Below are 17,861 nucleotides of genomic sequence, written 5' to 3'. Positions count from 1 at the left end.
CCTGCAACTATTATCTATTGTCTATTGTCTATTGTCCCTTTATCATGTAGCTGTACACTGTGGATGGCTTGATTGTAATCATGTATTGTCTTTCCACTGACTGATTTGCACGCAACACAAGCTTTTCACCGTACCTCGGTACACGTGACAATAAAACTAAGCTCAACTCAATTCAACATTTAAGACCATTCCACTTTAAGGCTCAGGTAATAAGTGAATTTGTTCAAAGTAAACTCCCTCTGCCATTAGTTCCCCACTCACTTATGCAGCCTATGCCATTTGTGGCTGTCTATTACATATATGTTTATTTAAAGATATTTACAATCCTGGAAAGATAAATCATAATTCTTTCTCTCAAGCCACCACTAAATATCCTAAAAGGTTTTGGCCTCAAGTCAGATTTCAGGGAAATAAAACACATGTCGCATTAACCAATCAGAAAAGGTGTCCATTATCTCAATTTCTATTGAATACTAGACCAAGTGCAGACCTGTTGGGTCTGTTCCCCCAACGTGCGGTTGAGGGGGGGGGGAGGCGGCATGCAGCATCACACACACTAACTATCCCCCCCCGCCGCACACACACTAAATACCCCCATTGATATTATATTAATATTATAATTTGCTCATTTTACCCCATAACCAGGGGGGGAGGGGAGAAAGGGGGGAGAGGGGGAGGGAGAGAGAGGGGGGAGAGGTGGGGAGAGAGAGAGAGTGCCTTTTTACTTCAACCCAAACCCCTCAAACAACCATTTGCAGGCAGTGCCTTTTTACTTCAAACCAACCATATTTTCATTTTCAAACCACATTAAGGGCATTCACAGTTGAGTAGACATGTGTTCAGTGTTATTCAGAGCTTAGAGAGATGTGACCTCCATCTTGCAGACTGAGTGAGGTACACCACTTCCTGGTTTTATAGTCCCACCCCCTCCCTCCAGCAGGGGCAGCAGAGAGAATGGTGAATCTTTTAAAAACATTAATATGTCTCTGATTTTTCATCGATGGGAAATATCCTCTGGTCCAGGAAGGCAGACATGGGCTCTGAGTGAGGTGGCCAAAAATGACTGCCGTAGGTGGCAGCGTTCTGTCGGAAATCGCAGTACAGTGGGCCAAAAGCGGTCAAAATCAGAGTTTTAGTAATACAGATAGTGGATAAGCTGCATAAATAGGAATTGAGATTGCTATCCTCAATTAACTCCCAGCCATTCATCGTATTGTTGGCAGCATATTGAGGGGACACTGCCTGCAGCCTTAAAAGATTGTTGTGTACAGCTAACATGCTCAATTAGTTGCATGCATCAGCATTGGGCCTGATCATGTATGTGATTTGCATGACTTGCAGTGAATTGCATCTGTAAAAGATGGTGAAAAACCTTTGATAATCTAATCTGTGCGGTGATACTCAAAATAATAGCTGGATACAATAGACAATAGACAATAGGTGCAGGAGTAGGCCATTCCGCCCTTCGAGCCAGCACCTCCATTCAATGTGATCATCCCTAATCAGTACCCTGTTCCTGCCTTCTCCCCATATCCCCTGACTCCGCTATCTTTAAGAGCCCTATCTAGCTCTCTCTTGAAAGTATCCAGAGAACCGGCCTCCATCATCCTCTGAGGCAGAGAATTCCACAGACTCACAACTCTCTGTGTGAAGAAGTGTTTCCTCGTCTCCATTCTAAATGGCTTACCCCTTATTCTTAAACTGTGGCTCCTGGTTCTGGACTCCCCCAACATCGGGACCATGTTTCCTGCCTCTAGCGTGTCCAGACCCTTAATAATCTTATATGTTTAAAAAAGATACCCTCTCATCCTTCTAAACTCCAGAGTATACAAGCCCAGCCACATCATTCTCTCAGCATTTGACAGTCCCGCCATCCCGGGAATTAAACTTGTAAACCTATTCTGCGCTCCCTCAATAGCAAGAATATCCTTCCTCAAATTAGGGTACCAAAGCTGCACACAATACTCCAGGTGTGGTCTCACTAGGGCCCTATACAACTGCAGAAGGACCTCTTTGCTCCTACACTCAACTCCTCTTGTTACGAAGGCCAACATGCCATTCGCTTTCTCACGGCCTGCTGCACCTGCATGCTTACTTTCATTGACTGATGAACAAGGACCCCAGATCCCGTTGTACTTCCCCTTTTCCCAACTTGACACCATTTAGATAATAATCTGCTTTCCTGTTTTTGCTCCCAAAGTGGATAACCTCACATTTATCCCTATTAAACTGCATCTGCCATGCATCTGCCCACTCACCCAACCTTTCCAAGTCACCCTGCATTCTCATAGCATCCTCCTCACAGTTCACACTGCCACCCAGCTTTGTGTCATCTGCAAATTTGCTAATGTTACTTTGAATCCCTTCATCTAAATCATTGATGTATATTGTAAATAGCTGTGGTCCCAGCACCAAGCCTTGCGGTACCGTGCTAGTCACTAGTTACTCGAGAAGGACCCAGATTGTCCAGCATTGCTAGATGCAGTTACATGAAATAACATCCTGCAACCACAGATGGGTAAGAGCAAGTGGCGAGGATGTTACTGCAGATGGTTTAGTTCCAAGAATGTGAGTGAAGTGCTGCAAGGGGTTGAGCAAAATGACATGAGTTATCAGTGAGACTTCAATCTTCTAAAGGAATATGCTGTCTATTACTGCAGTAGTCTCATCCACGGCTCCATGCACTACCCCAAATTCACTCACAGCCTCATGTATCAAATCAGTATTTATCGCTTTAATTCATTATCTTGCCCTTATGTTCGCACTTTTAGTACATTTGTAAGCCTTACAGTTATGTCTCAGCTCTTCCAAACTTAAGCATACCTGATTGATATCTTAGATGCATATATTCTCAATGTTAATTCTCAATGAGTCACTGGCCACAAGTGCCATTAGATCGATTGCGAAATGAGGATATCAACATTCCATATCCTCTTCCTACTTCCCCATCCTCCCATAATCTTTTCTGAAAAACATTAGCCAGAGCTGATGTCAGCCTGTAGTTTTGGCAATGCAGATAAAGAGGTCATCATGGAGTACCAGCTCCAACACAAATGCAATGGGATAATTCAAGGACACTTGCAATAGAATTGACCAGTTCGGATATAAATGGAAAAAGTGAGTTAGATAAAGTTGTTCAATTCAGTAGGTAGACACAGAATGCTGGAGCAACTCAACGGGTACAGCAAGAACCCAAATCTGGATAAAATGGATAGGTGCGATTTGGATTGGGACCCTACTTCAGACCATATTACAGATTGGTCAATTCAGTATTGAGTTCAGAAGACTGCAAGGTGACCAGATGAAAGATAAGGTGTTATTCCTCAATCTAACATTGGCTTTATTATAACAGTGCAGAAAGTCTGTTATACCAGTGCACAAGAAGAGTAAGGTGACGTGCCTCAATGACTATCGACCAGTGGCACTAACGCCGGTGGTGATGAAGTGCTTTGAGAGGTTGATCATGGAGCAAATCAACTCCTACCTCGACAAAAACTTGGACCCACTGCAGTTCGCGTACCGCCACAACAGTTCAACGGTGGATGTGATCTCGCTGGCCCTCCACTCCGCACTGGACCACTTGGACAACAAAAACTCATATGTCAGGCTGTTATTCATTGATTACAGCTCGGCATTTAACACAATCATCCCCTCCAAACTGGTTACCAAGCTCGCAGAACTGGGTCCCTGCGCATCCCTCTGCAAGTGGATCCTCGACTTCCTCATCCACAGACCACAGTCTGTTCGTTTTGGTGGAAATGTGTCAGCCTCGATAACAATCAGCACGGGAGCACCTCAAGGCTGCGTGCTCAGCCCTCTGCTGTACTCACTCTATACCCATGACTGCGTAGCGAACCACAGTGCAAACTCCATCGTCAAGTTCGCTGACGACACCACTATTGTGGGGCGTATCACTGATGGGGATGAGTCAGAATACAGAAGAGAGATCGACCAACTGTCCATATGGTGCCAGCGCAATAACCTGGCCCTCAACACCAGCAAAACCAAGGAACTGATTGTGGACTTTGGAAGGAGTAGGAGGGGGACCCACAGCCCCATTTATATCAGCGGGTCGATGGTTGAAAGGGTCAAGAACTTCAAAATCCTGGGCGTGCACATCTCTAAAGATCTTTCCTGGTCCGAGAACACTAACGCAATTATCAAAAAAGCTCATCAGCGCCTCTACTTCCTGAGAAGATAACGGAGAGTCGGATTGTCAAGGAAGACTCTCTCTAACTTCTACAGGTGCACAGTCGAGAGCATACTGACCAGTTGCATCGTGGCTTGGTTCGGCAATTTGAGCGCCCTGGAGAGGAAAAGACTACAAAAAGTAGTAAACACTGCCCAGTCCATCATCGGCTCTGACCTTCCTTCCATCGAGGGGATTTATCGTAGTCGCTGCCTCAAAAGGCTGGCAGTATCATCAAAGACCCACACCATCCTGGCCACACACTCATCTCCCTGCTACCTTCAGGTAGAAGGTACAGGAGCCTGAAGACTGCAACAACCAGGTTCAGGAATAGCTACTTCCCCACAGCCATCAGGCTATTAAACCTGGCTCGGACAAAACTCTGATTATTAATAACCACTTTCTGTTATTTGCACTTTACCAGTTTATTTATTTATTCATGTGTGTATATATTTATATCATGGTATATGGACACATTTATCTGTTTTGTAGTAAATGCCTACTATTTTCTGTGTGCTTAAGCAAAGCAAGAATTTAATTGTCCTATACAGGGACACATGACAATAAACTCAGTTGAACTTCAACTTGAAGTCACATACTCAGCAAATTCAAACAATTCATTCACTCTCTGCCTCAGAACTGGCCAGCTCTGCTGCAAAACATCCACTCTGCTACTGGCTGCTTTTCACTGTCCACATGGTTTGCATTCACTGCAGTTCTGTGTTTTGCACCTTTTACTTTCCTTCTAATGATTTCTCACTTTAGCTACCCTCATATCATAGCTTTTAAGTGTCTTGATGTAATTTTTGTCCAATTATATTTCTTAAATCATTGACATGATTACTATATGAATAGTTTATACTCAGGCAATCCAAACTTACTCCATCAGAAATATACCTCTTATCCTACATCCACCCTGTTGGCAATTTAAAACTGATATTCTCTCACCCTCACGTCTGATGTAAAATCTTTGACCAGAAACGTGCATTGTTTCTCTCTCCAAATATACTGTCTGAACTGGTGTGTATTTGCAACAGTTTGTGTTTTTTTAAATTATTATAGGGGAAGATCACTGCCCGGATATCTGCAATTAGAACTCATCTCATAAAAGAGGAATAACATTGGAGACAACTTTAGGCAATTTTTTTTTTTTTTTTTCCCTGATTCAATTCTAAAGAAAGTGTCTATAAAACTGGAGACTATAAGCATAGTAGACACTTAGGAGGTTAAGTGACTACAGACTTCAGTCAAATTACCTTTACTTACTCCATGCTATTTTTCTAATCTATTTAAGTTGTCTTGTTCTTAGTAAAATAGCTCACCTGTTTCAAAAGCTCGATCTCCAGAGATGGATGTTCATTATCTTAGGCAGGCACTTCCATCTTTCAGACACAACCTCTAGTTTTCTATCCCCACTGAGAATTTAATGATTTATAATATTTGGAAATACTATATTGACTTACCCTGGTATCATTCCCCTCAGATTAATTGAAACTACTGGCACAATTTAGGAAATTCCTTTGTGAGAAAACACAGCAGGCTGAAATACTCTAAATTGAAAGCAAGACATCAGTGTTGACCTAGTTTGAAACCAAGGTCCTCAGAAGGGAAGTCGCTAGGTCTGACTAGATAGAAGTGACGGAACGGCAATGACTTTCTGTAAAGCAGTTATCCTTTATGTAATTCCAGAGGCTAATTGCCAGTTTCCACAAATAAAGCATGGGAGAGGTTGGTAAGGATTGTAGAATTACAATAAATATGGCAACCAATGTGTAATCAGCATGATCACAGAACCTTTAAGAAAGGAAACTAAAATATTTGGTGTTGTGTACCGAATTGAAGGATAAAAATAGTTCCATTGATCAAATACATCTGTTCTTAAAAATGTTGATGTGCAATATTTCATACCAAAGTGTACAGGCAGATCCTCCGAGCAGGATGTCAACTTGTTGTTGAAAGTCAGTTCAAATATTGCATACCACCTTGAGTTTCAGCTACAATAGTATTTTGAAACAGTGAGCCAGGACACAATGTGTGCTTTTCAGATTACAACCATCCTTCAAAGTGAGGGGGAATTACCAGGCCCCAACCTAGTCTTTATATGGTACTTTAATATGCCAGAAGCATAAAAAGAGCATATCAACAATACTTGACATTAAGCCACCAAATAAATTATTTTGACTGATGGCCAGTAATTTATGAGGTCATTTTGAGAATATCAGAGGAGCATGCGGTAGAAATGTTTATGGAGGGAGAAATTGTTCAAGTGGTAAAGGAATTAAAGTCAGAGTCAAGAGTAAGGAGTCAAGAGTTTATTATTGTCATATGTCCCATATGTTCTATAGATTCAGGATCAGTTCCTGTGGATTGGAGGGTAGCTAATGTTATCCCACTTTTTAAGAAAGGCGGGAGAGAGAAAACAGGTAATACTAGACCAGTTAGCCTAACATTGGTGGTGGGGAAGATGCTGTAGTCAATTATAAAAGATGATATAGCGGCACATTTGGATAGCAGTAACAGGATCGGTCCGAGTCAGCATGGATTTTCGAAGGGGAAATCATGCTTGACTAATCTTCTGGAATTCTTTGCGGATGTAACTAGGAAAATGGACAAGGGAGAGTCAGTGAATGTAGTGTACCTGGACTTTCAGAAAGCATTTGAAAAGGTCCAACATAGGAGATTAGTGGGCAAAATTAGAGCACATGTTATTGGAGGGAGGGTACTGACTTGGATAGAAAATTGGTTAGCAGACAGGAAACAAACAGTAGGGATTAACGGATCCCTTTCAGAATGGCAGGCAGTAACTAGTGGGGTACCGCAAGGCTTGGTGCTGAGACCCCAGATAGTTTTCTAAACCAACATGTAGAGGAACCAATGAGAGAACAGGCTATTCTAGACTGTAATGAGTAATGAGGAAGGGTTAGTTAGCAGTCGGATTGTTGTGCGTGGCCCCTTAGCAAGTGTGACCATAATATGGTTGAGTTCTTCATTAGGATGGAGAGTGACATTGTTAATTGAGAAACAAGGGTCCTGAACATAAGAAAGGTAACTTTGAGGGTATGAGACATGAATTGGCCAAGATAGACTGGCAATTGATTCTTAAAGGGTTGATGGTGGATATGCAATGGAAGGCATTTAAAGACTGCATGGATGAACTACAACAATTGTTCATCCCAGTTTGGCAAAAGAATAAATCAGGGAAGGTAATGCATCCGTGGATAACAAGGGAAATCAGGGATAGTATCAAAAACAAAAGATGATGCATACAAATTAGCCAGAAAAAGCAGCCTACCAGGGGACTGGGAGAAATTCAGTCCAGCAGAGGAGGACAAAGGGCTTAATTAGGAAAGAGAAAATAGATTATGAAAGAAAACTGGCAGGGAATCATAAAAACTGACTGTAAAAGTTTTTATAGATATGTGAAGAGAAAAAGATTAGTTAAAACAAATGTGGGTCCCTTGCAGTCAGAAACAGGCGAATTAATCATGGGGTACAAGGACATGGCAGACCAATTGAATAACTACTTTGGTTCTGTCTTCACTAAGGAAGACATAAACTTGGTGAGACCACACCTGGAGTATTGCGTACAGTTTTGGTCTCCAAATCTGAGGAAGGACATTATTGCCATAGAGGGAGTGCAGAGAAGGTTCACCAGACTGATTCCTGGGATGTCAGGACTTTCCTATGAAGAAAGACTGAATAGACTCGGATTTTACTCGCTAGAATTTAGGAGATTGAGGGGGGATCTTATAGAAACTTACAAAATTCTTAAGGGATTGGACAGGCTAGATGCAGGAAGATTATTCCCGATGTTGGGGAAGTCCAGGACAAGGGGTCACAGCTGAAGGATAGAGGGGAAATCTTTTAGGACCGAGATGAGAAAAACATTTTCTTACGCAGAGAGTGGTAAATCTCTGGAACTCTCTGCCATAGAGGGTAGTTGAGGCCAGTTCATTGGCTATATTTAAGAGGGAGTTAGATGTGGCCCATATGGCTAAAGGGATCAGGGGGGTATGGAGAGAAGGCAGGTACGGGATACTGAGTTGGATGATCAGCCATGATCATATTGAATGGCGGTGCAGGCTCGAAGGGCCGAATGGCCTACTCCTGCACCTATTTTCTAGGTTTCTATGTTTCCCATGTGAAATGAACATGTGGCCAGGGTGGTTAGCTCTCTGATGATGCTGGCTGTCTTGTTGAGGTAGCGACTCTTGTAGATTGCTTGGATGATGTGGAGGTCAGTACCCATGAAGTGTCCCGACCCGAATCCCATTCCTTTTGTCCAGAGAGGCTGCCTGTCCCGCTGAGTTACTCCAGCATTTTGTGCCTATTTATGGAGTAGTCAATGTTCACCACTTGTTCAAATCATCTTACTTCCTGGGCATTTGAGTTACCAAACCAGTCCGTGATGCAACCAGTCAATATGCTCTCTACAGTATACCTGTAAGTTCAAAGGAGTATTAATTGACATAGTAAATCTCCTCAAACTTCTAAGGAAATTGAGACATTGATGGGTTTTCTTTATGATTGCATCAATGTGCTGGGTCCAGGACAGATCTTCAGAGATATGCACACAAAGGCATATGAAGCTTTTGACTCTCTCCACCACCTTTTTGGGTCCTCAACTTCTTCTTCCACAGTCCACAATCAGTTACTTGGTCTTACTGATGTTGAGAGCAAGGTTGTTGTTTGGAGGCTCAACAGTGTTCTCCCTATCAAAATTGGTTTTGTGGAAGGAAGCAGAGGTTGGTGGTTGAAGGTAGTTTTTCAGAATGGAGGCCTATAACTTGTGTGCCTCAGGGATCGATGCTGGATCCATTGTCGTTTGCAGTTTATGTCAACAATTTGGATGAAAATGTATAAGGCATGAGTAGTAAGTTCTGCAGGTGATGCTAAATAAGGTGGTATCATAGACAGTGAAGGTGGTTATCAAACATTACAGCAGGATCTTATCAGTTGGGCAAGTGGGCTGACGAACAGCTAATGGAGCTTAATGCAGAATAGTGTGATGTGTTGCATTTAGGGATGTCAAACCAGGGCAGAACCTTCACAGTGAATACTGGGCCTCTGGGGAGAGTTGTAGAGCAGAGGGATCTAGGAATACAGGTGCATAATTCCCTGAAAGTTGTGTCACAACTCCAAATAGAATGATAAAGAAGGCCTTTGGTGCATTGGACTTAATCTGTCAGGATATTGAGTACAGAGGTTGAGATGTTATCTTATAGATGTAACAAGATGTTGATATATTTATGTTGATGTATTTGGTTTTGGTCATCCTGCTATCGGAAGGATGTCATTAAGCTGGAAATAGTGCAAAGAAGATTTATGAGAAAGTTGCCAGGACCTGAGGGCCTAAGCTAGAGGGAAAGGTTGGGCAGGCTAGGGCTATATTCTTTGGAGTGCAGGCGGCTAAGGAGTAATCTTACAGAGTTGTATGAAATAATTATGGGAATAGATAGGGTGAATGCATTGTCTTTTATCCAAGGTGGGGGAACCAAGAACCAGAGGACATAAGTTTAAAGTGAAAGGGGAAATATTTAATAGGAACCTGAGGGGCAACTTTTACACTCAGATGGTGATGGGTATATGGAATTCGCTAACAGAGAGGGGTAATTGAGGCAGGTACTATAACAAGGAAGGTTTAGAGGGATATGGACTCAATGCGGGAAAATGGGGCTAGCTTAGATGGGGCACCTTGGTCAGCATGGACAATTCCCTTATGACTCAATGATTCTAATAATAATAAATACCGCAATAAATATAATGCACAAAGCAACAGAACAGTAAAATATTTGCTTATATAGTTCCTAGGTTGCTTCATTATTCCCAAATACTTGGGTTAGGTATTTATTGGTAGATGATCCAAGAGTGTCTGCACGGGTACTTCTTATGATGGACTTCAGCACAGTTGAGAGAACTTGGATGCTTTGTGGCTCCTGTTAGTTGAAGCAGTCAGGTAATTCACTGTTTGAGAAAAGTGGTATTTGAGTTATTTAATATTGATTATTACTGCAGCAGCATTTCTGCCCCTTGGATTGTTGGAGGGCCAGGCCAATTTCATTTATTCTTGAATTGACGCAACTTTGTGTTTCTGTGGAAGAAATTATTTTAGAGGTAAATTAAAGGAAAATGAATTTGCTTCAGGTTTGCTTCAAGAGACTTTATTTCATGATAACATGGATAGATGGTGCCAGTTAACTGCTCACTAGTTCTCTGACTTCACAGCAGAATGAATTAACAGTTAAACAATGTAGTAAACAATTTTTTTTTTGTTAGATACAACTATACAAAAATATACTTTGTGCATGGTTATATATGTATTCGTATAACTACCATCTATTACATGGGTATTAATTATTTCATTCGTCATAAGATCCTTTCTGTTTATGTTAATCGTATTCAACAACAGATGGTTAATATAAGTCAAACATAATACAAGGGCATCTTGACATACTACCTCACCTTTTACGCGGACCGTGCCACTCCGAGCCAATCAAAAGCCCCCCATTTACTGCAACATTTTTATGCTACTAGTGGTAGTGGTGTCAGCAATGGCTGCCTCGCTAACAGTCGGGAGCTTCGATTGCCCCAAGGTGGGGATTTGATCATCGGCTGCAGGAGCCTTGATCGTCTCGACGGATGGTCCAACTGCACCGACTGCAGGAGAAAAATGAGGGAAGAAGATGAGACTTTATGGCCTTCCATCACAGTGAGGAATGTGGGGAATCCGCTGTGGTGGATGTTTGTTAACTTCTATGTAGTTGTGTGTCTTGTTGCTTTTTTTTGGTATGGCTGTACGGTAATTCGCATATCACTGTACCTTAAATGGTACATTTGACAATAAAATACCTTTGAAACCTTTTAGAGGTCGAGGGTAGTTTACTGTAACTTTCCACAGAGGAAATGAAGATCCTTATCTCTGTCTACTATTTCATGTTCCCATTTATCATCCACACTTCAACACATTCCCAGACGAGGTAATACGTCTAAATCTTACTTTGCCGATTCTCAAGATCCTCTTCTGCACCTTGTCAACGAGAGATGCCATTTGCCACATCCACAAACACCGAATCGTTACTTTGTTCAAATCCAATCAAAATTAAGTAAGAAAGGATTTTTCTTCCACAGTTTCTCACGTAGACAATGATACAAGCTGAGCAAGTGTGAATATCTAAATCTGCGGAGTTACCATAAGGATTGTCTCCTGATAAAACTGTCAAGACAATCTAGGTCCCACACATCCATGGACCTGTGTCCTCAGAGTTGAGGCCTGTCAAGGACAGAAGGGCAGGCAGTGACAGTTCAAAGGAAGAATTTCAAGAAGTTCTCAATGGAAATTCTGTCCTTGATGTGTGCCCTTGACTCCATGCCATTGCGTGCTATATAGTTGAGTCTCACTGCCTCACCAAAGTGACTAGAAGCTGAAAGTGTAAATGTAATGTTAAATGTCAACTGAAAAATAATAATGCCTGGGGAGCTGATGGGCATCCCTGCTGAAGTTAGCAGAGTGGACCTTCAGACTTAAATTCACAGACTCATCATGTCACCATGATTGTAATCGCCTGGATCCTTCCAACTGAGCGATGAGCTGTTCCGCTAATCACCGTGAGAATTTTATCCATCTAAAGGCACAATGGATGTGATGTTCACCGTATGTGAACTATGATTTCTGTTAAAACAAATTTGGAGGGAACAGCATGAACTACTCTGTCCTGCATTTGGCTATCCACAGAAATTATCCTCCTTTTGTCAAGAGTCGTCAAGAGTGTTTTACTGTCATATGTCCTGGATGGGACAATGAAATTCTTACTTGCTGCAGCACAACAGAATATGTGAATATGTGAATATGTGAAGACTGAAGGTCCATGGAATATGTGAATATGTAAACATCTATCTATCTATCTATCTATCTATCTATCTATCTATCTATCTATCTATCTATCTATCTATCTATCTATCTATCTATCTATCTATCTATCTATCTATCTACCCTTAAGTAAAGCTCTCATCTTGTCCTCTTCCAGTTTGTTTTGTTCTTAAATTTGCGCAAAAAAGGTATGCGATAGTGCTACGATTTTTCGCCACCTTACTCACCATTTTCATGTGCTGCAGCTGCACCGTTTTGTTCCGATCGGCGGAATATTAGAAAAGCTATGAAGGTTTAAATATCGCAAAAACTGCCCCTTCCAGCACCCACTCTCAATCACCGGCGGCAAGCAGAATAAAGCTGAAGGAGCAGAGTGAGCAGAGTGTGGAGAGCGAGTGGGGGCTGCATCTGCCATCCATACGCTCCAGGAGCTGATGAATGAGTGCGGCCGGGAGCTGATGAGTGAGTGCGGCTGGGAGCCATGGAGTGAGTGCGGCCAGTAGCCGAGGTGTGAGTGCGGCCAGGAGCTGAGGTGTGAGTGCGTCTGGCAGCCAGTGAGTGAGTGCTGCCGGGAGCCGTTGAGTGAGTGCCGCCGGGAGCCGTTGAATGAGTGCGTACGGGAGCCAGTGACGACGGCCGGGAGCTGCTGAGTGAGTGCGGCCAAGGGCCGTTGAGTGAGTGCAGCCGGAAGCTGCAGTGTGAGTACAGTTCAGTGCTGCGGCGTGAGTGTGACCAGGAGCCGATGAGTGAGTGCAGCCAGAAGCCGGTGAATGATTGCTGCCGGGAGCCGTGAAGTGAGTGCGGCCAGGACACATTGAGTGAGTACACTCGGGAGCCGCTGAGTGAGTTTTCCCGGGAGCCGGGACTGGGAACCGTTGAGTGACGCTGGGACCGGGCTGGGGCCGGGAGCCGTTGAGTGAGGCCGTACCCCCACCCCAGCTCACACACCGTCCATTCCCTCCCATACACATCACTCCCCCCTCCTACAGACACCCTCCTCCAACTCCTACACACGCACCCCCTCGTATCCCCCATCCCTCCACACCCTCCTCCCTGCCCCCTCCCCCACACACTCCTGCACATACACCTCCCCCCCTCCCACACACACCCCTCCACCCCCACAACACCCCTTCTCCTCCCACACACACTGCTCCCCCCCCCCTCACAGATCCGCCCCCCCTCCACCATACACCCCTCCCTCCCACACACCCCCCCCCTCGCATCCCCCATGCCCCCACACTCTCCTCCCTGCCCCTTCCCCCACACCCCCCTCCACCCACACCACCCATCCCCCTACACCACCCTCCCCCACTCGTCCCCTCCCCCACAACCCCCTCCCCCCACACCCACCACTCCAGCCCCCTCCCCCTGCTGCAGGATGCACACGTCCACCGGTCCCCGCCCGAAGCCGTCCCCAGCTGCAGGATGCTCCTCACCGGTCCCCGCCTGAAGCCGGTGGGGTGCGGCAGTGGTAGGCCTCGGCAGGCTTCGGCAGGGGTAGGCCATGGCAGCAGCAGGGGTAGGCAGTGGCAGTGGTAGGCAATGGTAATGGTAGGCCAATGCAGTGGTAGGCCCCTCACACCCCCCTCCCCTCCGGCCCTGGACAGGCCCCGCCTGAAACTGTCCCCCTCCCCCGGCTGCAGAATTCTACAAGAGACACAACAAGAAAGAACTGAACTGAATAAATCTCATCTTTAACATTTAAATTTTTGTTATATTATTAGAGTTAGTCACATTTTAAGCTTTAATAAATACCTTTTCTACTTGCTGTGCCCGTCAGTTGAGCCCGTGCAGTAATGCTTGCATGTTCTACACCACAGTGGGAACCCAATGGGCTGGAATGGCTGCGCCGCCGGAGAGCCACGAAGAGTGGGTGGGTGGGGGTTGAGTGGGGATGGAGTGAGTGCGTGGGGGTGGGGGGGGGGGGATGGCAAGGGGCGGAACCATAAAACTCCACCATAATACAAGACGAACAAATATGCTAAGCAACTGCTAAACAACGATATTGCAATCCTTGTCCAGGATACATTCAACCCCCCTCGGTGCCCAGCGGTCGCGGAACTCCCTCAGGGTGCCCGTAGACAGGGCGTATTCCCTTCCTATCCGCACCCAGGCACGGACGTATCCCTGGAAAAGGGGCAGGCAGCCCGCTCGGGTAGTGCCCTCCACCGTCTGCCGCCTTGACTCGCGGATGGCCAGCTTGGCTTAACTTTGACTTTGGAAGAGATGATGGTATTAAACGCCGAGCTGTAGTCTATAAACAACAGCCTGACGTAAGTGTTTCTATTGTCCAAGTGGTCTAATGCAGAGTGGAGAGCCAGTGAAATTGCATCCTCCGTTGACCTGTTGTGGTGGTATGCGAACTGTAGTGGGTCGAGGTTCTTGTCGAGGTAGGAGTTGATGTTACTTACCTTACTCTTCTTGGGCACCGGTATTATTGATGCCCTCTTAAAGTAGGTGGGAACCTCAGAACTCATAAGTGAGAGGTTGAAAATATCTGTAAAAAGTCCCGCCCGTTGGACTGCACAGGTCCTGAGAACTCAATCGGAAACACCATCAGGTCCAGGCGCTTTCCGATTGTTCACCCCCCTAAAGGATCTTCTGACGTCGACCTCTGTGCCTGTGACTGTAATACCGTCGGAGTGAATGGGGGCTCAGGAAGGCACATCAGTGTTCTCCCTATCGAACCGTGCAAAGAACGCATTGAACTTGTCACGGAGTGATGCTTCGTTGTCGTTTGAGCTGCCTCTTGATTTTGCCTTGTAGGATGTGATGGCATTCAAGCCCTGCCACAGTTGCCGAACATCCGTCTCATCCTCCAGCTTAGTGCAGAAGTCCCTTTTGGCCTTTTTGATGGCATTACCAAGGCCGTATCTGGACTTCTTATCTGCATCGCCAGACCTGAATGGCCAGGATCTGGTCTTCAGAAGAATGCGGATCTCATGTTTCATCCAAGGCCTCTGGTTAGGAAGGTTTTTGTTGGAACGCAGTCCTCCTCACATTTCCTTATGAAGTCTATAACCACTGTGGCATATTCATTAAGGTCAGTTGCCGAGTCCCTGAACATTGCCCAGTCTACAGATTCCAAGCAATCCTGAAGTTGTTCCTCAGCCTCCCCCGACCAGCTCTGTACAATCCTCACCTCTGGAGGTATTTTCTTCAGTTGCTGCTTGTATACAGGAAGAAGCAGCTGTCTGCTGTCTGCTGTCTAAATGGTAATTGACAAATCTGATCCCTAAGCAGAGTTGAATCAAGCAAGGCTGGGTTCCTGCCCTAACACTGCAATGCTACATCTTACCTCCAACACATTTTTTAGGACAATTGGAAACTATTCAACCAACAAAACCTCCACTTCAGAACCAAGGTCAGTTATTAAGCTGCAGCACTGACTACAGGCACCACAAAGTATTGAAGAAATGCCACCAATGCTCTCTCTAAATAGTTAGGAAAGGTTTAGAGGGGTTTGGGCCAAACACAGGCAGGTGGGACTAGTGTAGATGTGACATCTTGATTGGCATGACATCAATTCATTACAAGGCAAGTAACTCAACATCAGCATTCTCTCCCAGACCAACATTTCCAGTATTGAAGATTTAATTATACTCAGTTAGGCTGGTTGGGCAATCCAGGTTCTTCACATTCCTTGCAAGCTGTCACATCGAGAGAAGGAAACAATTCAAAGATGATTTCAAAGGTCTCGTATAAAAATGTACCAACTCACTGACCAATGAGAATTCATCACAAATGAGTCCTCACAGCCAAGATTCATAGAGAATGGATCGAAAAACATAAGCCTCTTCATCTGGAGCATGTGAAAGCTCAACAGAAATGTTAGAAAAAACAAAGCACCTCCCATATTACCCAACAGCCTGTTCTGTAAACATGCCCTGTCCCATCTGTGGTGTAGATTACAGATCTAAAATTGCAAATCTTCCTCAACTGTAAGGGAGTAGGGGTGCGGACAAATGGAAGGTGTGGAGAATAAAGGGGAAGGAAGAGGGGGTTGTTCGAGCTTACCTAAAATTGGAAAATTGATTTTTCACACCGTTGGGTTGTAAGCTATCGAAGTGGAATATGAGGTGCTGTTCCTCCAATTTGTGTGGCCTCATCCTGACATGGAGGAGGCCAGGACAGAAGAGTAAGTATGTGATTGGAAAGGGGAGATGGCACCAGCAGATCCAGTGGACTTTGGCAGACCGAGTACAAGTGTTCAGCAAAATGGTTGTCGAGTGCACATTTGGTCTCACCGATGCAGGAAGCCATATCTGGAACAATTCTTTATCAGAAAGAGGGAGGTCAGGGGGAAATGGTGAAAACACAACAGAAGTGAGGGCTGGTGTCAGAGGGGGCAGTAGGGTAGAGGGAGGCTCTGGATGGGTACAGCATGGGTATGATGGGTGCTAAGAGGGGAGGGGAATGTGAGGGATAGTGTAAGGGTTGGGCTAGGAAAAGCATCGTGGTTGGAGTAAGGAGAAGGGCAGCAGGATCCAGTGGTGACTTTCCTGAGGTTCTTTGTTGAAAGGGGGGAGCAGTGGGAACTAGGAGGGTCAGGAGGGGATTCAGCCCACATGGTGTTGTTGGAGCCAGCAGCATGGAGGCTCCCGGCCTGCAACTGGGCCTAAAACTCAGGTGACTCGACAGCTCCGGCCGAGGGAGTGGAAAGGATCAGTGGAGTTAATGGTCGCGGCACGCAGGTGACCGGAGTACAGATAAGAGTCGGCGGTGTTCAGGCACATTATTAAACAACGTGGGAGAGGAAGGGTGCTGTATTTTAGAGAGCAGTAGAACCAAACATTTTGTTTATTATAGGAAGGAGGTACAATCACATCATTCAACATAAGGAAAATTACACTTGAGGGCAAGTGACTATTTACATAGCAAGGAACGCTGGGAAGTGGGTGTTTAGCAGTTTTTAATTTACTTTAGAGATACAGAGTCCTTTGGTCCAACTAGTCCGCACCGCCCAGCGATCCCTGCACATTAATACTATCCTACACTAAGGACAATTTTTACATTTTTTTTAATATACCAAGCCAATTAACCTACAAACCTGTATGTCTTTGGAGTGTGGGAGGAAACAAAAGTTCTCAGAGAAAACCCACACAGGTCACGGGGAGAATGTACAAACTCTGTACAGACACACGCATCCATAGCCAGGATCGAACCCGGGTTTCTGGCGCGGCAAGCACTGTAAGGCAGCAACTCTACTGCTCTGCCAACGTGCCCCCTGTGTAATTGGATTTGTGCTGAGAAGGCAGAAAGCATGAACAAAAGTACTTTGGTGAGGGCAAGAGAAATGGAAGGATAGAAGTCATGCCCTGACTTGGAATGCATTATCATTAAAGGAAGTTGAGCTGAGGGAGCTGGGGGAAGGAAGGGAAACAAAAGATGCTGTTGAGAGAATGGTATTGTCTGTTTAATCACAAACAGCAGATTCAGCAGCATTTTGGGCAAATCAATTTTCTTTAACCCATCCCACACAGATACATAAAATGTTATTAGTATTAGTAAAACTACTCAAACACCATGCATAACTTATCACTATCATGTTACTCATTAACTCATAAATATAATACCAAAATACAGACTTACACTAGACTAAGTGGGACCCGTTGGGTCCCATGTTCACATGGGAGGGCAGGTCCCCCAATGCAATATTCCACCTCTCCACCAATTCCAATATTGGTGCGTGGCCAGTGGGGGGGGGGGGGGGGGGGGGGGGGGGGGCTTTCTGGAGCGCTAGTATGGGTGTTGTGGGCCAAAGGGACTGGTTTCCAGAGGGCTAGTAGGGACATTGTGGGCCGA

The sequence above is a fragment of the Amblyraja radiata genome, chromosome 6 (genome assembly GCF_010909765.2).
Source record: "Amblyraja radiata isolate CabotCenter1 chromosome 6, sAmbRad1.1.pri, whole genome shotgun sequence".
NCBI classification, from domain to species: Eukaryota; Metazoa; Chordata; class Chondrichthyes; order Rajiformes; family Rajidae; genus Amblyraja; species Amblyraja radiata.
This window is presented reverse-complemented; position numbering follows the sequence as displayed.